This window comes from Caretta caretta, chromosome 6, assembly GCF_965140235.1.
Source record: "Caretta caretta isolate rCarCar2 chromosome 6, rCarCar1.hap1, whole genome shotgun sequence".
Taxonomy (NCBI): Eukaryota; Metazoa; Chordata; order Testudines; family Cheloniidae; genus Caretta; species Caretta caretta.
The window spans coordinates 53,466,434-53,491,061 of NC_134211.1; the positions used below are offsets into that span (position 1 = coordinate 53,466,434).

The 24,628-nt window shown below is 39.8% G+C and overlaps 1 protein-coding gene across 13 annotated transcripts in view; it reads right to left on the bottom strand.

Moving 5' to 3' along the window:
- LRRC4C (leucine rich repeat containing 4C) overlaps positions 1 to 24,628 on the bottom strand; it is an 856,114-nt gene that overhangs the window by 124,503 nt on the left and 706,983 nt on the right. The window contains exons 1-2 of one of the 13 annotated variants that reach the window (XM_048853300.2): positions 19,400 to 20,869; positions 11,727 to 12,009 (exon numbers count right to left, since the gene is read on the bottom strand). The exons of 8 other annotated variants lie outside the window; for them this stretch is intronic. The gene's annotated coding sequence lies outside the window, so the exon portion shown is untranslated. Of the gene's footprint in view, positions 1 to 11,726; positions 12,010 to 19,098; positions 20,870 to 24,628 lie in introns of those variants that run through there. 4 more of the 13 variants (XM_048853299.2, XM_048853293.2, XM_048853298.2 and 1 more) reach the window with 4 other exon arrangements.

Consider the following 24,628-nt stretch of genomic DNA (forward strand, 5'->3'; position numbering starts at 1 on the left):
ACCCTCCAATATCTTGTTCTCTCCATCAACTGGAGATTTTACAGATAATTCTTTGTCTAACACACGTTCGCCAGATAAATATGTCCCAGTGAGAGTAGCTGACTGCAAAACTCACCACAACTATTTACTGTCTGGAACGTGACAGATGAACTCAGTGTGTGAACAACTTCTCCTTTATTATTCGGTTAACTGCAGAGGCCCCTCCATACCACTTAAATCCTTAACATTCGGCATAGTGAGGTTTGAGTGATGCCTGCACCTTGATTTGACCCTCTAAGCAGGGATGAATTTCACCCTAGACTTTCAAAGCAGCATTAAATAATGCAAAGACACAAATATCAGGAATAGTCAACCCCCCAGAATAATATCAGTATTATGTGAGGAAAGATTTGCAGGATCAGGTCCCTGGTCATTAATGTAGCTAAACTCTCCAGAGCCACTTACAGAGAAACACCACCATTCATGAGTCAGCTGTCCGCATCATCAACGATCAATCACTTATGACCTTCTCCTAAAGTGAGCTAAAGTGATCAGTTCCACTCATTCAGCCAACAGAGGAAATCTATACAGTCATGGGATGATTTAAAATTCTTCCATCCAGCAGTGGTGCATGGACGGAATACAACAACTAATCATGTCCCCCACAGAAACACCAAAGTTGTAGATTATGGCAAAATGAACTAGTCACTTTTAAAGCTCACAAGCGACTGCAGCATTTAGGAATATAATTAAAAATTCCACATTGTCCAATGAAAACAGAGTTAAGGCATTGTCTTTTTAATCATTCCATTGTACAAAATAAAAATAAATCAATATTACATCCAGCCCAGAAAATGCAGGGGCCTGATCCTACAAACTTTTAATGCATGCAAATACTTCTTACTCACCTAGGCGATCCATGGAAATCAATGGACTGCGTACATAAGTAAGGACTCCACGCTCATGTGTGTAAGCACTTATTCTTATGAGTAAGAACTCAGCTTGTTACCTAGATTTTTTTTTAATTCAGTTTATGCCTCAGGCAAAATAAGTCATGAAAACAAAATCCACTTGTTAAAAGTCTGAATATTGAGAAGTGGTTAGGGGTAGGACAAAAATGCTGGCAAATTTAGAAAAAAGGAAGTTGCTAGGATGGAGGCATAAGAAGGAAGAAATGGTCTCTGCTTCTACAACTGTATAACTAATAAAATGTTTCAGTGCATAGAATATGCATGCTCTTTTGTCTCTGTTACTCCATGTTGAAGTGTTATGTATTATATAAGGTGTTAGTGGATGTAATTATTGCACTTATATTTCATTCTAGGATTGCAAAGTACCATGCAATCATGAATTAACTAAGCTTCCCAACCCTTCATGAACACCTGCACTTCAAGGGGAGGTTTGGTTGTGTAAGGTGTGCAGGATCTGGCCCTGGGTTTATAAATATGATTATTTTCACATTACAAAGAGATAAACTGAGATACAAAAGAGGTTAAATGACTTGTTCAAGACCATGCAATGAATCATAGGCCAAACTTGGAAAAAAAATCCTATGAGTCCTGACTCTCAATCCTCTGTGATTAGCACTCTAGCACTGTTCCCCCCAGCCTAATGGATCCCTATAATTTTCCTTTTATCATTTACCCTTTAAAATATAAAATTTGAAACAGGAAAAACATAATCACTGATGCATATTTTCTTCCAAAAAAAAAAAAAAAAAAAGAAAGTGCTACACTGGGGAAAAAACAAAACAAATCAAGAAAAAAAAGTCATTCATTTTAAAACAGATTTCCTTTGAATAACAGTTTTCACTGCAGCTAGCTACAGTATTACCCAATGCTTCAAATGCCAGAGAGAACCAGCTGAGTAAAATGTGGAGATTTCTATTCCCCTCCCCCACGAAGAGGTTTATGGAATCTGGTGCTTTGGCAGATAAATCAAAAGGAATACCTCCCCGCTGTTTTCCTACAGTGGAGATATCCTGTCCATAGGGGCACGATCTGATTCCCTTTAAAAGCAATTTATAAAGCAAAAAGAAACACATTCCACATTGGAAAAATGCAGTAGATACTTTAAACAAATGCACACTATTTTCCTCTTCCCAAATGTGCAGCCCATTATATTTATAGGCTCTGATCTTGCAAACACTTAGCATATGCATAACTTTACTCTCATACGTAATCCCATTGAAGCTATTGAAACTACTCAAAGTTGAGCTTTCTGGGTGGAGCTTTTGGCCAGTATAGAGTCCCATTGTCTTCCATGAGACTCCATACCAACTCAGGAATCCACCTCCTTGGAAATTTGGCAGGATTAGGGCCATATTTTGAAAGTTTTAACCCTTCACCAAGAACTCTAGCTGAGTAATGTTAAGCTTAGCCAGAGAAAGTCAGGGAAATACTTAAATGACTCACGCAGCTGCCCTTCTTATAGGGCTGTTTTTACTTCATTCTGATTCTATCATCCTCTTTTTACAGACCTAATTCACCTCCTTACCAGTTTTGGTCCCCTTTTGCCTTCATTATATTAATGGTCATTGTACTTCACTATCTGAGTATTTTTAGTTTGTTTGGCAGAAAAATGCCGTTTTCTCATTTGTCCCCTCTGTGCACCAGTATCATAACAGCTACAAACATACACAACACTGAGAAATACCGTCGACTCCAGTCGCTTCTGCAGACCAAGGGAGGGAGACATTCTTTGTCCCTAGAAGTATGCATTTACATTTAGCCATTTTAAAATGTGTATCGTTTGCTTGCCCCTAGTTTATCAAGCAATCCAGACCACTTTGAATCAGTGACCTGTCCTCTTCATTATTTACCATTTCCCCAACTTTTGTCTCATCTGCAAACTTTATCAGTGGATTTTGAGTTTTGTTCCAGGTCATTAATAAAAAATGTTAAATAGCATAGGGCCTACTACTGATCCCTGCAGGATCACACTAGAAAGACACCTGTTCAGTGGTGATTCCTCATTTAAAGTTACATTTTGAGATCAGCCAGATTTTAATCCATTTAATGTATGCCATGTTGATTTTATATCATTCTAGCTTTCTTAATCAGAATCTCTTGCAGAACCAAATAAAACTCTTTACAGAAGTCTAAGTATATGACATCAATACTATTACGTTTATCAATTAAACTTGTAATCTCATTAAAAAAAATCAAGTTAGTCTGACAGGATCTATTTTCCACAAAACCCATGTTGATTTGCATTGAATATATTACCCTCTGTCACAGGGTAGCTGGTCCCTGTGGATACACTGAGCCCAGTTCCCCTGGATCAGAGCAATTGAATCAAACCAAAGGGGGCTGGAGCTACAACTGGGCCTATAAAAGGGCTGCTAGTAGGCAGCTAGGAAAGACTGAGATAGGCTGAGCCCTGGGAAGGAAAATCACACTGGAATAGAGCCAACTCCTGTTGTGGGTCCCTGGAGTAAGGAGCCAGGTACTCAGAAGCTCTAGGAGGAGAGCAAAGCTGACCGCAGCTGAGAGACTGCCAGGAGCTGGAGTGCCAGATACCCGTAGGAGAGGTGGTCCTGAAGAACTAAGTTAAGACTATTTTCTGTTTGATAACCCCTGTTAAAGAAACAGACCTCCTTGAAAGGACTGGATGTGGCAGCACATGCTTTGGAGTCAGGGAGAAGGGTCTGGTGATGCACTCCTTTAATTCTTTATTAGTCAAGTCCCATATCATCCATTCCATTATTTTGCCTGGGACTGATGTGAGACTGACAGGCCTATAACTACCTGGGTTATCCCATTTACCCTTTTAAATATTGACACAACATTAGTTTTCTTCCAGTCTTCTGGAAATTCCCCAATATTCCAAAACTTATTGAAATTTAACATTAATCGTCCAGCAAGCTCCTCAGCCAGCTCTTTTAAAACATTTTGATGCAAGCTATCCAGAACTGATTATTTTAAAATGTCTGATTGTAGTAGCTGCTGTTTAACATACTCCTGACATATTGGTGGAATGGAAAGAGTGTTATCATAAGCTCTGACTACTGCATCTGTTTTTTCCTAAATACAGAACAAATGTGTTTATTGAACACTTCTGGCTTTTTCTGCATTATTATTGAAATGTCAACATTTCCATTTAGTAATGGACCAATACCATTTTTAGCATTATTTTTGTGCCTAATATATATCTTTTAAAACCTTCTACTTATTGTCCTTAACTCTGCTGGCCAGAGATTTCTTCTTGCATCCTTTGCTTCCCTTAACGATTTTCTACAATTCTTAGCATCTGATTTATATTCATCACTTACCACTTACCACTTCCCCTTTCTTCATTTGTTATATATTATTTTTACAGCTGCCTTCACTTGCCTGTAAAGCAGTGTGGTTTTTAAAAACCAATATGGCCTCCTTCCATGATTGTGGCTTTTGGGGCATCTAGTAACTTTCTCCTCCCAGCTGATTTGGCTCATAATTGTTTTCAGTTTTGTGAAATTGGCCACTTTAAATCTCTATATCACTGGTTTGGATTTCATTATTATCTAGCTGATGCATGTGATCTCTAGCAGTCAAAAATGGAGGCACTCAAAGTCCCTGGTTATTAAATTTGGGCCTAAATGATTTGCCCAAGATCCCACAGAACACTCTGTAGCAGAGGTAGGAACTGAGCTCAGACCTTCTGACCATCTTGCAACTTTTGTGCCTTAGCAACAAGACTACCCTTCCTAACTACAAAGAGATATGGCAGTACACTGTATGTTTTCAAAAAATCTACAGACGTTAACTAATTAATCATCACAGCAGCCCTGTGAAATAGAGAAATAGTATCCCCATTTTACAGAAGAAAACAAAAATACTTGAGATCCCAGGGCTAGGAATTGCCCAAGGTCATGTAGCAAGTCAGTGGAGGAGCCAGGATTAGAAATTAGGAATTCCTAGTTCCTAGGTTTCTGAGCATATTATCTCGATTAAAACAGTTACATGCATCTCTTTTATCTCTTTGCTTTATTATAGATCATTACAGAAAATGAATGCAGCATTTGGGAAGCTGCAGCCTGCTTTCTCAAACTAATTCAGCTGCTAATGTAATTCCACTTCTTACATAGTATATATCCTCTTCCAAAGGGTTTAGTTCAAAATGATATGTATATATACAGCATATCCAGTTAAATAAATATATTTGTATTTTTTTATGTCAATATGAAACATAAACTCCAGATTTTCCTGTTAAGGACAGTAGCATCTTAATAAACTGTATCTGTAAAGACAAGTACTGATGCATTTTGGATTACTGGATCGTGCGAAAGCTTTTCATGATACGCAGATTCAGAAACGGATAGAAACACACTTAAGGAAATCTGTATTTCTCTTCCTGCATCTCCCCTTGGGCTGTGACAATATGGAAAAGAGCAGCTACTTGACTGTTTTATCTGTTCCCTAGTGTGCATCATGCAGCAAGAACGACAATGATCCTATTGTTAGAGAAGCAGGATAAAGGAATATTTGATTTTTTTTGTTCTTGTAGGGATTTTGATGCTATTATTACATGTCACCTTCTATATGAATGGTGCTTAACAGATATACTGATAGCAGGGCTTTACCTCTAAGGTCTTACAGTCTATGGCACACACCTGGTTAAGTGTTAACTTTACAGTTGTGAGTAACCACACTATTAGATAGGAAACAGAGTAGGAAAAAATAAGTTTTACCCAGGATTTTAAAAACAAACAAATACATAAATCTTGCAATATTTTTTGGAAAAACTTATCTAGATATTTTATATAGTGTATTGATTACATACATGTTTGCAGTGGTTCATTTTCTTTCACATTTAGGATTTCAGATATACATTAAGATGCAACAGAAAAGCGAGAGCTTTTAATGTATTTGATTTGAAAAATGTCAGAAACTGAGCTACCTCAGGCACTGATCCTACAAAGTGATTGCCAATGGCAGACCCTTAACCCTTTATAGAGACCCATCAAAGTCAATATGGCTCCACATGAGTTCTGTAGCCTAACACATTCGTTCAGCTTGCAAAACTGAGAACTAAGTAAGAACAGAAAATGTGACAAATAGAAATACATGTATCTTTTGCTTCTGGTTATCATGAGATCAATCAAGAAGAACAAATTAGATTCAACAGATGGCTTTACAGTCAATATCCGTTGACCATGCTGTAGGAAGGCTGGATATAGAGTCTAGATGCAAGCATATTACTAGGTTCTTGGGTTCTTTGGGACATCTGTATCCTAAAATTACTCCTGCCTTAGAAAACACACACTTGCTACTCTACAATGTCAACTATGGAACCAGTGATGGGACATCACAGACAACCATCACCCAGGAGGAACTCAGCTCTGGGTCTGAGGAGTGGAATGACTAAAGGTAGTTTTGTCAATCAAACTAAATTCTTACTGGAAGCTGCTTCAGTCATTTGGCTGTTTCCCAGATTGATAAATGGTTCTGAGAGAGATTGGATAGCTATCTAGGGTGGGAAGGCAAGAAGATATGGGTGGAGGTAAAGTGTTCTGGTCAAGTCTCTGCTGACAGACTAGGGCTTCATTATTTGACATTCAAATGGGCACTGACAATAACGAGTTACAAGAAACATGAAACAAATATTCAGCTACAATTAATTCCCCTATTATATTCACAGTCTAATGAGTGGAAGAAAGCCAGAAGTATCTGTGATAAAATGAAGGGAGTATACAAAGAACGAAATACAATACAATATGCAATCACAAAGAAAACTATAAATAGGTGATGGGTTCTTAGGGGGTGGGAATGAAAAGAGAATCAGAAAAATCCTAGATGCAGATGCTAATAGGATTTCCAAGACCCTAGGGGAGTTAGACCATTGATTTGGGTTAGGCCAGTGAGATCTGGGCACCTAACTCTCTTAGTCCCCTATGAAAATCCCCACTAGAAGGCTTTAGATCCATCCTTCCTTCCCCTAAGGAGATGTGACAGTGTTCCTCCAAAACCACTAAACAGAATATTTTTAAAAAATGAAAATGATATATCTGAGAATGACACTGGGCAATGGTAGGAAGTTGAGAATGGAGTGGAGAGAGTAAAAGTAAAACAAATAATCACAAAAAAAATGACACCTTAAAAATTACACAGAATTTCTCAAGGCCACCAAATGACAAGAACAGAAAAATAAATAGGTAAAACTATTGTGAGACATTAATTTTGTTGGAGGCATGATGTTTTCTCTACCTAGATGCTTGCACTTCAAAATATTCCTGATTTGGCCAAGACCAGCAGTGCCTGCAGAACTGCTGGAGAATCTAATTTCCTTACAAAGCACTTGATTGTCCTCTACTTTGCATAGAGTCATTCCCACCTGTGCCAAATGAGTGAAAAATTCTACTACTTGGGTTTGGTAGCATCTGACACCCTCTTTGTACAGGTGTAAATGATGACAGAAAGCAGTGGAGAATCAGACCCATTAAGGCATTGTCTACACAGAGCAGCAATGCATGCTAATAGGGTGTGATCTCTGAGGTGTACTATTGTGTTGCATATTAGCTGTTCCATGTAGACCCTGCTTGTGTGCACTAAATGTTCCCTGGTGCACTTTTAATTCTGCACCGTTTGAAATAGAATTACATTAAAGAGCCATAGGGAGCCTCTAGTGCACACCAGCAGGGTCCATCTGGACCCATTAATGTGCAGCATATTAGTGCACTTTAACAATGAACCCCGCACAGGGTGCATTACCACACCATGTAGCCATTTCTCCTCCTGATGCACTGACTCAGTACCCCCAATAGCATTTCCTGAAGGCAAATTGCAAGAGGAATATATCCCATTATCCTATTCACTCCCTGTCTGAAGAATGGTAAAGAGGAGAGTATTACGTTTAGCGTCCATAGAGGATACTATTTTATTTACATATTTAATTACATTTGTGTATTAATTAAGGTAGATTTTTACTGCTTGGATAGAGAGTGGTGAGTAGGGTAAGAAGGTGATATGAAAAGGAAAGCAACCCCTGTCACTTTGTGATATACCTCCTTCCACTCTGGTACTGCTGCAGCATCACTGGCAGAGAAAGTATACTGGAAACTTTATGTTGGGATCTCCTTAGACTTGCAAATTCCACAAGTATTTTCTAAAAGGGGGTAGATACAGAAACTGGATGTCTCAGGATATGGAACCTGCTAACAATTCACAGTCAGTAGTGACTGAATATAGTTACCTCCAATGGATTGCCCTTGATACCTGAAAGGTTGCTTCTCTCTCTGTGCCCATGACCTCTCATGATAACTACATGCAACTGGAACAATGAAAATGTGCCCATGACCTCTCATGATAACTACATGCAACTGGAACAATGAAAATGACAACCACTAAGGGAGAATATTGAATGTAGGAGACAGAAATCAGATTTAGACTATAAAACTCTCTCCTATAAGAGGGAAGAATGACCACAGATCTCACCACTAAATACAGAACATATCTTTGACTTAGTTTTCCCCCACAAATTTCATTATACACATATCATACACCACCATCCTCACATATATGAAGAAAAGTAAAACAGCAAACAAACGAAAAAAACAAACTAATCATCTATTTTTACTAAAGGTTGAGAAGAAAGAGGTAGACACCATTATTGTACAGATCATCTCAGAATTGTTTAGTGATCTGTATGAAATAAGCAGAGTGGGCAGAGAAAGGGAATTCTGTTTCATGTAGGATTTTGATACTTCAAAATCTGATTCTGGTCCTATTTGGAATTTACCTGGCTTCAGCTTCCAGCCATTGTTTCTTTTTATGCCTTTCTCTGCTAGACTGAAGAGCCCTTTAGTAGCTGGTAGTCCCTCCCCATGGAGGTACTTCTATACGGTAATCAAGTCACATCTAAATCTTCTTTTTGATAAATTACACAGATTGAGCTATTGAAATTTCTCACTATAAGGCATTTTCTTCAGTTCTAATATAATTTTTGTGGTTCTTTTCTGCACCCTCTCTAATTTTTGAACAGCTTTTTTTCAAATGTGGACAACAGATCTGGACACAACATTTCAGTACTGGTCTCACCACTGCTGTATACAGAGGTAAAATAACCTTCCAACTCCTATGCCTTACCCCCTTCTATATACATACAAGGATCATATTAGCCCATTATGCCATCACAATGGGAGCTCGTGCAATTGCTTGTCCACTATGTCTTGTAAATCCTCTTCAGAGTCACTCTTTTCCATGCTACAGTCCTCTATTCTGTAGGTATTGCCTACATTCCTTGTTACTGGATGTATAACTTTGAATTTGGCAGTATTAAAACACATTTTGTTGAATGGGCCCAGGTCACCAAATAATTCAGATCACTGTATGACTGCCCTGTCCTCATCATTATTTCCCACTGCCAATCTTTGTGTCGCCCAGAACATTTATTGGCAGAGATTTTATATTTACTTTCAGATCATTGATGGAAGTGTTGAATACCTACCCCGTGAAATCCCACTAGAAATGTCCCTATTTAGTGATGATGCCTCATTCACAATTACTTTGATATCTGCTAGTGAGTCATTTCTTCATTCATGTAATGTGTACTCTATGGATATTATATAGTGCTATTTTTAAGCATAATGTGTGCAATTCTAAGCCAAATGCCTTACAACAATCTACTACATCTATGCAGTAGTTACCTTTATGAACCAAACTTCTATTTTCACCAAATAATTAAATCAGGTTTCTTTGAAAAGACCTATTTTCCATAAAATCATGCTCATTGGCATAACCTTTAATTCTTCATTGGTTTAATCCCATATCAGTTTATCAATTATTTTGCCTGGGATTTATATCAGGCTAACCAGTTTATAGGTCACCAGGTCATCTAGGTTGCCTTTTCTGAATATTGGCATGCTCCAGTCATCTGATATTTCCTCAGCATGCCATGATTTATTAAAAGTTAACATGTGGCCAGAAAACTCCTCAGCCAACTCTTTTAGGAATCACAGGTGCAAATTATTTGGGCCTGCTGATTTAAAAATGTTTAATACTAGCAGATTGTTATCTAACATCCTCCTCAGTTACTAATGCACAGGAAAGTACTTCATCATCCTCATATGATACAAGTACATTCTTCTACTTCTTTCCAAATAGAGAAAAAAATATTTAGTGAAGACTTGTTTCTTTTCCATGTCATTATTAATGGTTTTACTATCTACGTCAAGTAATGTGCCTATACCATTGTTAGGATTTCTTTTGTTCCTAATATATTTTAAACTCTGTCTTATTGTCCCTAACTCTGCCAGCCACTGTTTTTTTTCTTGATGTCTTGAGCTTCCCTTATCAATGTTATACATTTCATAACTTCTAATTTATATCAATTTCTCTCTATTGTTTCCTTTCCCATTTGGTACATTTTTCTAAATTTCTTTGCTGCCTTTCTTTTGCCACTGAATCAGAATGGGCTATTAGCCAAAGTTGTCCTCTTTCTTGATTAGGGAATTGTGGGATTTTGGCCATATAATACACTCTAAATAATTCCCAATTTTTATTCACATTTTTCTGTCTAAATTTATCCTCCCAATCAATTTTGATAACAATTTATCTCAGCTTCAGGAAATTTGCCCTTTTGAAGTACCAACTATATACTTTACTGTTTGGGAGCTTCCAGTTTGGTCATCTTGAACGTAATCAGGTCATGATCACTGCTCCCTAGGCACAGGGTCAGATTAACCTTTTGTGGGCCCGGCACCGAATATATTTGTGGGCCCCCATGGAGGCAGTGAACCATGTTGCAGGGACATCAGGCCCCAGAGCAAGGGGCCAGCCAGAGGTAATGGGGCATGGCATGGCTGGAGCAGCTGCACTCTGCCCAGCCCAGTGCGAGGGCACTATTTACAACCCAGCAGTTGCCAGACGCACAGTGGCCCAGCTGTCCCTGTGCTGTCAGCATGCCCCTTCCCCTCGGGTATGGGCCCATGTCACGCCACATAGCCCCTCCCCCCCGATTCCCTGTGGCCAGAGGCCCCCTGGACCTGCTATGGCCAGCATCCCCCCACATATGCACAGCACCCTGCACAACACCACCCTTGCCCAGCACCCCCCTGCCCACAACCCCACCACAACTGCCCAGCACCCCCCACAGAACCTCCACTTCCTAGTGCCTCAACACACACAGATCTTCCCTGTCACCTCCACACCCAGCACCCCCCAGAGACCCACTCCCCACCCCCTGCCTTCTGGCTGCACTCACCGGCCTTGCTGGGAGGTGACTTTGTTTGCTGGGCTGATCCAGCAGCGCAGCCAGAGCTGGTCCCAGGGCTGGGAATCACATGATCAGCCAGGTCGGGGCCTGCCCCGGCTGGGCTCTCTCAAGACGCAGTTGCCTGGAGGGGCCCAGGCAAACCTCATACACTGTCACCTGCCCCCCACACCTGGCTGAGACTGGCCAGGCTTCTGCACCAGTCCCAGGCAGCTCAGGTCCGGGGAGACAGATGGGGCCCCACAGGTGATGGGAAGCAGAGACTGCCTGGAGCTGGAGATGCACTGGGTCCAACCAGGGGGCTGAGAGGAGCAAGGGGGTGGGGGTGGAGAGGAACCCTCGGCTTGAGGAGCAAGTGGTGGACGGCGGGGAGTCAGCAGGACCTTCTGAGCATGGGCCCGGCTCCATGGAGCCACTGGTGTCATTGTAAATCTGGCACAACCTAGGCAATCAACAACTGCCATTTGAATGATTAAATTCATTGTTAGCCATCATTATGAGGGTCAAAATAGGCTGACCTCATGTTGGGTACCAGACCTTTTGTGTTAGAAAATTACCTTAAATAAAATAGGAACTCTACTGTTTTAATGCTGGCTGCATGAGACCACTAGCATACGTCTCCCAAACTGAATTTCTCCAGATCAAAACACTTTTTCTTTCCACGTATTACAGACAGGTGTTGAAGGAACAACTCATCTTGTTCTGTGTGGGGTTCGTGAGTGCATGTTCGTCTGTCTGAGACCCCCAGAGTACTCTCTCCAGGACTTTGTAGTGAGCATATAGAGGACTCTCGTCTCCAAGGCTGTCAAGCCAGTGGCTTTCCCCTTCATGAGATTCACACTAGAGAAAGAAAAATATCAAAAAGAACAATATTCCAATATGAGTGTCTCCGCACTTGTTCCAATGCAAAAGAGAAAACCATTCTGGTCATAATTCCATATGTCATGTACATACAAACCTCACATGGGCTTCAAAGAAACTTCTACCTGCATCTGACTGAAGGGAGCAGGCTCTACATGTGAGCAGCCTGAAAGGCTAACGAGGCTATCAAAACTCCTTGGTTGCTATGAAGCAAAGAGTCCCAATTGAAATGAAACTCAGCTCTCCTAAGGATGTATTGAAAATAAAAGCTTGCCTCCAGACAAATAATATATTACCCCTTGTCTAAGAGCCTTCCCTTCAAATAAGGATTCACAATCAGCTTTACAGTCACAGCAAAGTTTTGAAACACCAAACAGCAAGGAAAGAACCTAGCATACCACGTATGCCCTTTGGCAAATAAGGTTAGAGAATTTAATATATTTCTTCACTTCCCATTTCAAACTCTCATGCAATGAGAGAGGGAGAGTGTTAAGTTAACCCCTTTCTTTCTCTGCACCATTGTTCCACCTTCCAGATCACCTCTGTAGTCATTAAAAGGTTAATGACAAAGCTTTAAATAAAATAACTAGGTTACATCAGTAACAGAATGTTCTGTGCATGTAGTCTTTAAGGATATGGGCACCTAATTTAGGCTCCTTTGAGAATCTCAGCCTTAAAGTATGAAGCATTGACATTTTATAAACAAAAGAGCTGAAAAACGTTCACTGGACTTGTGCTTCTGCAGTAACAGATGAAGATTTGGTGAAATAGCACTGATCACTAACATTCTGAACGGCAAAGAGAGAGAAATGTTCCTTCCTCTTTCTAACGGCTTGGGATGACATCAAGAATGGCAAAGGTAACACAGAACACTTGGCAAATACGATAGATAAGGACGTGGACTTTCAAAATGTTAGGAGTACTTGTGGCACCTTAAAGACTAACAAATTTATTAGAGCATAAGCTTTCGTGAGCTTATGAAACTTTTCAAAATGTTGTGATTCAGCATATAACTTTGATAATACTTATTTTTATATAAGCCTAAACTTTTAACCTGTTATTGATTTGGAAACTTAAACAGGTTTCACAATTCAGGGGTGGGAGGGGCAGGGAAAGAAGACAAACAAAAAATAAACCAGAGAATCAATCCTGCCCTTCTGGAAGTCACTGAAAAAACTCTCATTGAGATCAGTGGGAGACAAGAGCTTGGAATTGCAGATTAAAGGAGAAAAGAGGAACAAATACATAAATGAAATGAAACCACGAGGTTGCTTTTAGGAATTACAGAACAATGGGCCAGCACCTTGACCCTATAGTGGTGAGTGCATCAGAGACTGAACAGATAAATGTCAAATAAGTAAAATCAAAATAATAGTTTTGTCATTGTACATGATTTTATTCACGTTAATGACACTGTATAAACACTTCACCGTGTCAGTTACCCCTTCCCAACAATAAATTACCCTGTAGATCAAAACACATAATAGTGCATGGCTCTGAGAACTGAATATGGAGGAAGAAACTTTCATTTCTAGGTCACTAATTCAAATTCTATTCAAGTCAGCAGCATCTGAACGTGTTTAACCATCTGATGACTAGTCAGTTGCCTAAGTATATGAAGTGAATTGATGACCTCAGTCCAAATCAAAATTAGCAAACTTTATTGACCATGTCAGAGACGCCCAGGATTGCTCAAATTAGGGAAACTCTTTTAGAGCCTGTCCCAGTTCTGAAGGTGAACCTTAACTTAGGGTTATGACTGAGGCATTCAGACAGCTAATGTGAGTGCTATACTTAATCTTGTGGATAAATAGATGACAACATTTCACTAGTGCTAAATGAGAAGACCCAAACTACACTAAATACCTTTTTAAAAATGTAATACAGTACTAGGCTCTCAGGATTGGGTATGACCTTCAAAGCATCCGAAAATCATTTTTACACATATAGCGGTAAAAAAGTACTAACTATTGATGCTCTTCAGAAGTCAATTTCACATTAAATTGGCCACCTGAGTGACAGAAAAACATATCCTTGTTTCCATGAGTTATTTTGTTGCACCAGGCTTCATGGATCCAGCTGCTGCAAAAAATAACCAAAGGGAGATCCCTCCACACAAAGGGCATCTCCAATGTCCTGAATCTCTCATGTCTTTCAAGACAAAAGCCTTTCTTTTGCAGTGACTCTCTTGAGCTGGTTTTAACTAATTCGACATGGGGCCAACATCACTGTTATGTTAAAAAATGCACTGATTTCAGTGGTACGTTGCACACAAACACTCCTGCATGGCAGGACATTTTCTGCAGCAATTGCAAACAGAGACTTTGCTCAGGGATCCAGTGCTGCCTCTCTCTCTCTTTTGCAGACAGCAAGATAAATCTGGTCCTTGCTTTATGAAAGCAGAATTTACAGAGCTTGTAGCATTGTGGTGTTCAAATTTACAGAAACTCTAGCATATGCCTGCAATGCATTTTAATCCACCCAGTGATTAGAGGAATGGATTGAGTCCTAGCAAGTTCATTGTTCTTTCTAATTGTCAGTGACTGCTACACTTCACTTGCCTGCAGCTATCCAATTAACATATCACCACTACACAAAATATTGTAATATGCTCGGTGTCCTCACAACAAGAAGCAGCCTTCCATCCAGCAGTTCTATCTTAATTAGGTCTCTTGTACATTAACAGATCTGAGGGTAGAACTGCAGAAGGCCAGGGACAGACAATGAGGCCATCTCACTCTTTTGCCTATTGTTGTGCCAAGTTCAATAGGAATATTTGTTGTTGTTAAGAAAAGCTCAACTAGAGAAGTGAAAAACATGTAACTTGTGCCCCAAGATATTGCCATGGCAACATTTAAACAATGAACAGAAAACCCTGCAGGATTCTGTTCTTGCTTCCTTGGATACCAAATGCAAATCTTCACTCCCTCTTTTTGTGCATATGCGTGCCTGACTTTGGCTTTTCTCTCTAATGTATATAAGAATATTCCTGCTCCCCCCCACCCCGATCATTTTTTTCTTAATTCATCCAGACATATCACAGCTTGTATATCTGCAATTAAAAGAGGGGGAGGGAACACAGTAGACAACAAAACTCTCTGAAGGAAAGAGGGAATGAATAGCTCTGGAGCTGTACAATGAAACATGGAGCCCTTCATCTTTTGGTCATGGGATAAAGGCAGTCTTGCAGAATTCTTAAAAAAATTTACCAGTGATGGCAAAAAAAAAGCTACTTTCCTGTCCTTTACTCCATGATGCTGATATTGGGGAGATGTGTGTAGGGGACCCTCCTAAAGACAGTTTTCAAGAAGTTATTTGCTGAGGTGAATGGAATTGTACAAGGCTGGTTAGTTCCAATCTTTCTTGCCAAGCTTTAACCACATGAGTAATCAATCACCTTTTAAAGCAGCAGGGTTTGTTCATTTCCTTTAGGCTGGTGACATGAGTAAGGATATGCAGGATCAGGCTCCAGGTAGGCAGTGATCTAAGCCACTACTGCTTGGCAGAGATTTGGATGCTCTAGAAATAGGTTGGTGAATCTCCAGTCCCTTATTTGTGGACAGGTGTCCATATTGCAATTGGAGCTAATTGCCCCCTTTTTTGTAAATCTCATCAGAGAGGTCAAGGGATCTCTCCAGTTCAAGGTGGAAACACATTGAAAGGATTGGGAGTGAAGTTTACACTGAAGTTAGTTGTGATGTACTCCCTCCCCCCATTCTTCCTGCACCCCCACCCCCACAATATATACTAGGGACTTCAGCCCCAGGGCTGTCAAACAGGTGCTTTTCACCAGCATCAAATTTCCTCTACATTTTAAATATGGGGAAACAAATCTTAATGAAAAAGCAAGTCACTTTTTTAACCCTCCTGAAATCCCACATACTTACTGGTATGTCTTGCTATAGAGGGTCTCCATTTTCATATTGCTGATTGATGTAACTACTGAGAGAATGACACTGGCTAACCATGTGCAATAGAATTAGTTTTTAAAGATACTCACACCTTATCTTAAACTCTTAATATTTTGAGAATCTCTTCCACAACCTTTAGCTTACACTGAAGGAGCAAAATATGAGTTTATAAATCTATGTCTATATAGCATATAAATATGTTGACATTCTATTTAACTGCCTTTACAAGTCTTCTTTTCCACCAAGATTACAATCCTAGTCACAGTGATCCGGAGGCTACTTCAGCAATAAAAACTGATCTGGGGCCCACTATACTTCAGTGAAAGACCTTTCTGAAGTGTGAAAAGACCTGGATTGTCTTGGTTTTATATCAGCAATAACTTCTGCATCACAACCACAGACTACCAAGAGAGGCTGCATTTTTAGATTAAGTAATCTTTGGCCCCAGGATATACAACAAATAAAATAGGGCCCTCATACACATTATTCTGATTTCTTCTGCATTGGCATTTGACATGTTACTATTCACATAACTGCTCACTATTCACACTATACTTTCTCTTCACACACACTATTCATACCAGTTTCCTACCTGCCTAGGTAATTAACAGATGGTTTACCCAATACTCTGAAAATGAAGGCAGCTTGCATATCATATATTGCTGAATGCTACACTGGTGTTCTGACACGAGAGATGGAAATAGCAAAATCATTTCTACTCAGGTTCCTATGAAATCCTCACTTTTCATCTCATTTTGTTATCTATCATATTTTTACCATTTTTATCTTGCCCAGCACCTTGAGATCTAGACAACATCAGAGTGCAAATTATTTGAACGCAAAACACTCTTCTATTACATCACTGAAAGAGTTACATTCCATGTGTCTTTGGCTACTTTACCAAGTGAGTGATTCATGGAAGTGTACAAGTATTGCATCTTTAGAAGCTGAGACACATCTTCATATTTCTAATGTTGACAAGCTTTGCCTATTTCATAGCCCAGATTTGTATCTATATTTTCTTCAGCACATAAAAAAACCCCTCGTGCTATTTACTGTAAAAAATGAATCAGGCGTCCTATTGTCAAAGACTAGACTGGCTTTCCCTAGGGGTTTTCTATTTATGGGCTCACTTCGCAACAATCCAGTGAAAAGCTTGAAGATTTTTTCCCACCTCACTTGGCCAGCTTCTCTCTCTTTCAGTAATTACCGAGCAACAGTTTAAACACACATTTAACTGCTCTATTACTGCAACTGGTGATGTCAGTGTAGCCCCAATAGGGCCCAGAATTATGATAAGATATTCAGGACCTTACACAGGGTTGAGGAAAACAATGCGACTGTTTTCACAGACTAACAAATTTATTGCCCACTCAGTGTCCCCACAGGAAACACCTTTCCAGAAAAATAAACGAGACTGAAAACATTACATACTAAACATGCTTAGTTAAGGACTTAAGAGAAGGGTAAGAATAGATGTGGATGTAAGGGATTTTTTTTAATTGTGCCAACTTGCTTCTTGTTTTAAACCCAGCAGAATAAAATGCCTGATTCTGTGCCCATGGCAAACAAAAATCCCTTGGACCTCCATGGGAGCAGGATTGCCCCCAACGTCTTTTATCCTTCCCAAGTAACCAACGTTTACTTTAAGGGACATGACCTCTGAGGAGCAGAAGAATGGGATATTTTTTAACAGCAGAAACTCTAATTTCCATTAAACCAGTAAGGCCAGGACGGTTTCTATCAAATAAATAGGGCAAGTTTTTTGGTTTTTTTTTAACCTTTATTTTATTATTATTATTATTTTATTTTATTGCCAGAAGTTCTAGTTATGTTGAACTTGTGGTTTCTGAGACAGAAAGCCTGAGAAAGAGGGAAAGATTGTCAGCAAGTGAGGAGTTCTAATCAAGATCTCTCCCCTTCCCCTATTAGATTGCAGCTAAAGGGAGCGGGGGGAGGAAATCAGTGGTGATGCTAATTCTGCACATTGCCTGGCAAAAATTGCCATTATCTGTCCATTATGGGTCATTTATTTATGAGTTTGGGATCCCCCTCCAACTTCCTTCTTCACTACATTCCAGTCTATTCCAGTAAAGACCTTCAATCTGAGTCCCTGGACATGGAGGCCAGGGTTGGGGGCAGGGAAAGGGAATATCTAATAAGCCAGCAGCTTTGCCAGCAGAAAAGCGAGGAGGAAAGCGGCACTGTTCCCCACTAGCACACAGGGACCCCCAGTTATTTCAAATACCATTATCCCGCTTTTATTCCCCCAATCTCCGTTTCTGCAGGCAAGGACCGACATAATTAGTGGATACTAGCTCGGCCCATTATCTACCCATCACTCCTAATCAATAAACCCTACCAGAGACAGACTCGCTCTCTCCTTTTTTTTTTTTTTTAAGTTAACTCCTAACGCTGCAGAATACTATCTGTTTATCAACAGTAAATCTACAACTGCTGTGACAGCCCTCTGGGAGCGAGAGGGATTTACCACCGAACCACAACAAATTGCCTAAGAGATCTGGAGCACATCTGTGGCAAGTATCATAAACTCTCCTTCAACAGTGAATACCCATCCCCATTCGCTGCTGCTAACCGTCCTTAATCACTCCGTGCACAATGTAACGTTTCTCCCTGTACTGCCTCCCCCCGCGTCCCCCGCCCCCCAAAAGCCATCCACCCTTCACCTGCCTTCCTTATTATCATTTTCCATGTTAATACACCATGTTGAGCTGCACGGTCAGGTTGCATAATAAAAATTAAATTGGATCCCTTCGATTTCCAATGGTCAAAGGGGGGGGGGGGGGGAATCGTTGTGCATCAAACTCCTGAGGCTGCCGTGCAACTTGCCGCTCTTGCACAGTTTGGGCAATCAAGCAGCACACCACCACACACTGCAGGGGCTTCCTTGGGAGATTTCTTTGCTAGTGAACATGTACAAACCCTGCAGACCCAGGCATGCAAGCATCTGCAACATCCTCCCGGGGCTTGAATTTTACTAACCATAACATTGGATCTACCGTAACTTATCAGTTATACCCCCCGCCCCACCAAATCAGTTCGTATAATTCACCAAGATTGTATCCGAAGGGAAGAAAGCGAGGGGCATGGTTTCTTTCCCAAGAAATAAGAATAAGAAAATATCAAAGGCACTCACTGTATTTCAGATTGCACAGAAGACTATCCAGATGGAAATCCGAGTGTTTAAGGGGGGGAAGGGGAAAAAAGGCAGGAGGTGGCAAACTATTTCATTGCAGCAGCGAAGCGAAAATTAAAAATAAGGAATTAAATTAAAAATAAAATATCCAACTTCAATTTTCGATCAATTTCAGGCCACACAGGCTCCAATCCAGCCCAACCTGCTGTTTTTTTCTCCCTCACCAGATTCTTCTTCTTTTCCACTCCCCCCGGCTTTTTTTTCCCGTCGCTCTTAACTTTTCTGCTTAAAATGGTCGTACCTGTATCATTAAATTCCTGTCTTCTTGGGGGAGGTTTTTTTAAAAAACTAAACATTTAAAAAATCCCTCAGAGCAAGAATGGTCCTTCTCCTTTCTGAAACTTTTCATTCCATTGTGGATCCTTTTCCTAGTTTCCTTTCTTTGAGGGTTTTTGCCTTTCTGGCTCCTCTGTTCTCCATTGCCAACTTTTTTTTTTCTTCTTCCTTTGGAGGGTAGAGAGGGGTTTCTTTATTTTAAACAACCCTCTATCTGAAGTAAGGCCGTTTGCTTTTAATGCATTTTTTGTTGTGACTGTTAAGATCCAGGTCTTTCCAGGCAATTTTCTTCTCCCCCCTTCTTTGCTGCACTATCAATTATCCAATACATGTGTTTCCACGTTAGATAGGGGGTTCCCATTCTTCTGTTTTCCCTATTTTCCTCCACGCACACCTTCACCAGAGTCTCCTCTTACATTTAGAATGTTAAAACAATAAACTTTTGGTCTCTCTCTCCCCCCTCTCCAAAGATCTGATTAGATTTCCAATCACAACCCAGTGCGCAATTGGATTTTTGATTTCAGAAAGAAGCCAGCTATTCACAGCATCATCACCATTCTCCTCTCTTCAAACTCCACGTTATCTCCTTTTGCCTTCCCTCCAACTCCTCTGCATTTTCATCATCTCACATTAAATGGAAATGGGGTGGGGGAGAGTGGAGGAAAATTCAAGGTTCCCACCAGCTGTCAATAATAAATCCATCCCTTGTTTATTTTTTTTTACACACGTGGGGTGGGTATTTTTGACTCTCCCTCTTCTCTTTGCCCCCACTTCTCAAAATCTTCCTGACGTTAAAACTCCTCCGATGGGGCACAAAAGCTCCCTGGGGAGGCGTGATTTGTCCTCCTAACTCTGAATCTCACAAGCACGGGGCTCCCCTTCCTCTTCATTTCTGCTTCCTCTCCATCTTTTGTCCAGCAGGAATAAAGATCCAGCAGTATCGAGACGGATAAACTTCTTCTATTTCTTCTTGGGAGAGAGAGAGAAACACACACAGAGAGAGCCCTCCAATCTCTGCCTCCCTTTTCCTCCCCCTATCTATTGCAATTGCAGCTCTGATCTCATTGCCAAGATCAGGCTGGTATATTTCAGATCTACAAGTTGGTATCCCCTTCTGCACAGCAGTGGCTTAGGCTCCCATCTTCTTCCACATTCCAGTTACCTTCTCCCTTCCTCCCTCCTCTCCAAGATGACACATTCCCAGGAGCGCAGCCGCTTCTTTCATTCCTTATCCCAGAAATGCACAGCCCTTTGCACCGCAGAAACCTTTCCTCCCTGCCATCAGCTTCAGCTCGAACTCTCCCTACATATATTTATATGTGTGTATGTATATGTATTTACATATATCCAGTTCCAGTCAGCTGCTGCTGCAGGGAATAGCTTTGCTCTCTCTCTCTCTCTCTCCCCCTCACCCCCCCCCCCACCTTTGCAATGGCACCTCAGTATTTCCAAAGGTCCCAGGATCAGTCTTTCTTCCTACACTCGTCCCTTCTCCCGTCTTCAATTCTCTCTTCTCCCCCCCCCCCCCTCCTTTTCTCTGCTTGTGATCAGTAAAATACAATTACCCAATTACCTCCCATCATCCTAGCACTGATTGGTCAATTGCATTAACACTTGATGTCAAGGAAAAGGGTACAGGAGCTCTTGTGATAGGGCACTGCTGCCACCTGGCGGACAGTCTGGGAACAGGCTCACTGTTACCTCAAGAAACCTCCAAGTGAGGAAGGAGTAATTGAAAAACAAAGGCTCGTCTTGAGAAAAGGAATGTCAAAACTCATTTTCTTAAAAGCCCGCCTGATTGTGGCAGCTCAGCTGTGCTCACAGGTACATGCCTAGCCACAGAAGGATAGGGAAAGTTAATGATTTTCTATAAAATCACTCCTTAGAAATCTGATATATTTCATTTTACTCAGTAACTTTCTCTCACCTTTTGTGGCTAGGCATGTAATTGTGAACACGACGTCCATATATACCTTTACACATATACATGTTTACATTACACACACCCAAACACACATTAATACACATTTAAACCATTTATCTCCATAATTTGAAGAAACCCAAGTGTCACTCAGTACAAAACACCTGCACATTAATTAACAGACTGGAAGATCTTTAAAGTTCCTTCTGGTTTCAGGAGATTTGTGAGCAGTTAAGTGGCAGGATCACAATATAATGGCCATGTTTACACTACGAGCACTAAAGCAGCAGAGCTACAATGCCATAGATATGTTTCTGTAATCTCATAATTGGGTACGGCAAAATTCAATGTTTATTTTTCAGCATTTTAAAAATTTTTAACAATTTAAAGTTTCACAGTAGTGCAAAATGATATTCTTTAAGCATTTTTTTATTTTTATTTATTTAAATGTTCACAATTGAGGGAAATTATGGGAGATCTGACAATAATTATTTAATGCCTGTAGACATTGAGATTCAAAAGGTAAAAGCTTTATAACAATTACAACACAAGTGTCAACACCACGTCAGAATATACAAAGGAAATAGCCTGAAAACAAACCCTAATAAGTTCACAAGCATTATTTTTCTTATTTTGCCTATCTTTATTTTTATTATTATTGATGGAAATATTTTTTTTGTCAGTTTGTGTGTGTTTGGTGAAATCGACATTTACTGACATTTACAAATAGAAATTGAATCCTTCCAAGCCTACCCATAATGTAGACACAGACTATAGCAACGAAGGGTTTTTCCCCCCCATCTCTGTAGAAACTCCACCTCCCCAAGTGACAGTCACTAGGTTGACAGAAGCATTCTTCCATCAACCTAACTGTGACTACCCTGGGGATTAGATCAGCATAGCTACAGCACTCAGGGGAGTGGATTTTTCACTCCCCTGAGTGCAGTAGCTACGCCAATCTAAGTTTTCAGTGCAGACCAGCCCAATTACTAGACTCACAGATTTTCTGGTGTAACTCCATTGGAATGAGGATTTTTCAGAAGTGAGGGAGAGGGAAGAGGGACTGGAATTGTAATGCAATGTTCCGTTCAAGTTTACAAACTAAGCCTGTGATCTTGAAAATGCTCATGGATGTGTTTAATTTGATGTCAATTGAATTACTATTCACATGCTCACTGTTAAGCATGTTCATAAGTGTTTGCAGGATTGGGACCTAAACTCAGTGGAAGTTCTCACATGTGGAAAGTTATATGTGGAAATGTTTATAGGAGCAAGGCAAGCAAGCAGAGTATGGATGATACACTCTACTCCTGCATTTGTTGCTCTCATAATGAGAAAGAAAGAATGTATAGATCCAACTCCGCCACATGCACACCCCACCCCCCAAAAATGAGCCAAGCTCTTTGATGGTAATTATAGTGGATTCCATAAATCAAACAGTTGCTTCCAGTTATTTTTAGCATGAAATAACACAGCTACACCTTCACTCTGCTCTCCACAATAGTAACACACACACACACACATATATATATATCAGGTATCCTTACTTAATCTAGCTCTTTGATATGATCTCGGCAAAAGTGAAAATGAGAAGAGAGAATGGAAGTGTCACGGTTACAAGTATGGGACTTGAACATGTAGCTATATAAATATTTATTTAATTGTAGAGTATATTTTCTGGTTAATTTCAGTTCAGTAACAAATTTACTGGATCAATAGCAAAGACCATGGAGCTCAGTCTTACTTCTAGTTGTAGTGACTCAGTGACAGAACTTGTGAAGTATCATTCACATTAGTGCGAATAAGGGAATCATCCTCTGGCTCTTAATCAATCATATATTTTAGAGCTTTTGATTTACTTTCATTGAAGTCAGTGGCAAATACACATTGACTTAAATGGGTAAAGGATCAGGACCTGGATCAATAACAAGCAACCCAAATTTGGTGGTTTTCCAGGCATGCTGCATTCTATTCAATAGGGTTTTGTGAAGGTAGCTGAGGGTATGCACCAGAAATGATGAAGGGATAGAAGGGAACGTTTTTTGGTAGCTGTCTGTTCAAGTTCCTACCTTTCCATCTGTTTGACGCTACTGAACTTATGTTGTGATATTTATCAAGCATTAGGACTCCTAGAGCTTTGTATAAGCACTTTTATCTTTTTACTATTTTAATCTAAATAAATATCAAAACAAACATTTTTTTTTCAGAAGTGCAAAAATATCACATCCCAATAAATGTTTCCATCAACCTTTTTTTAAATTACTTTTTACTACAGCAAAGTTACAACTAAACGTTAACATACTACACTACTCATTACTTATTCAAGATCAGGTTAATATTCAAAGAACCTGGCTAAAATTTTTGACTTTTTATTAAAGGTGCCTTTAACAGTTGCCTACTAAAGCTAAGAGTCTGTGAACAAATCTGAAGTTTTTTGTTTGTTTTTTAAAATCAAATAAATGGTCTTTGTAAGTGGGGTGATGCTTAGCTGTTGCAGATCTAATCTGATTCTCAAATGCAATCTTCTGCAGTAGATACATCAGTTATTTGGACACAGACTAATATTCATTTACCCTTTCACCAGACATTAGCACTTTATGCAGCTTTGATGTCATTCTAAATGGCATTAAAATGTGAATTGTTAAATGGTACTAGTATTTATATGAAATATATATAGAAATAATATATTAGCTAAAGTAGACATGATTTAGCTAAACAAATAGTATCAGGGCAGTAATATGCTGATAAAGTATGGGTAGGAACTGAAGAGAAACAGTCAAATGAAAGAGAGTCCCATTGAATTACATCACAAAGGAATACAAATAAATACTGAGAAATTTTATAAAGTGCTTTTATACAAATGAAAGAAATCTAAATGCTAAGACAGATGAAATTGAGTGCCTGGTATTCAATGATATTGATATAATATGCACCACAGAAACTTGGTGGAATGATGATAATAAATGGGACACGGGAGTACCAGGGTATAAAATATATAGGAATGACAGAGTTGGTCATGCTGGTGTGGGAGTAGCACTGTATGTGAAAAAAAGCAATGTCAAATAGAGTAAAAATCTTAAATGAATGAAACAGTACCATAGAATCTTTATAGATAGAAATTCCATGCTTATATACCTTCAGATCTGATACTAATGACCATCTGACCAGAATGGTGATTGTGAAATGCTCAGGGAGATTAGAGAGATACAAAAACAGAAAACCCAACAATAATCTGGAATTTCAACTATCCCCATATTTACTAGGAACCAGGAC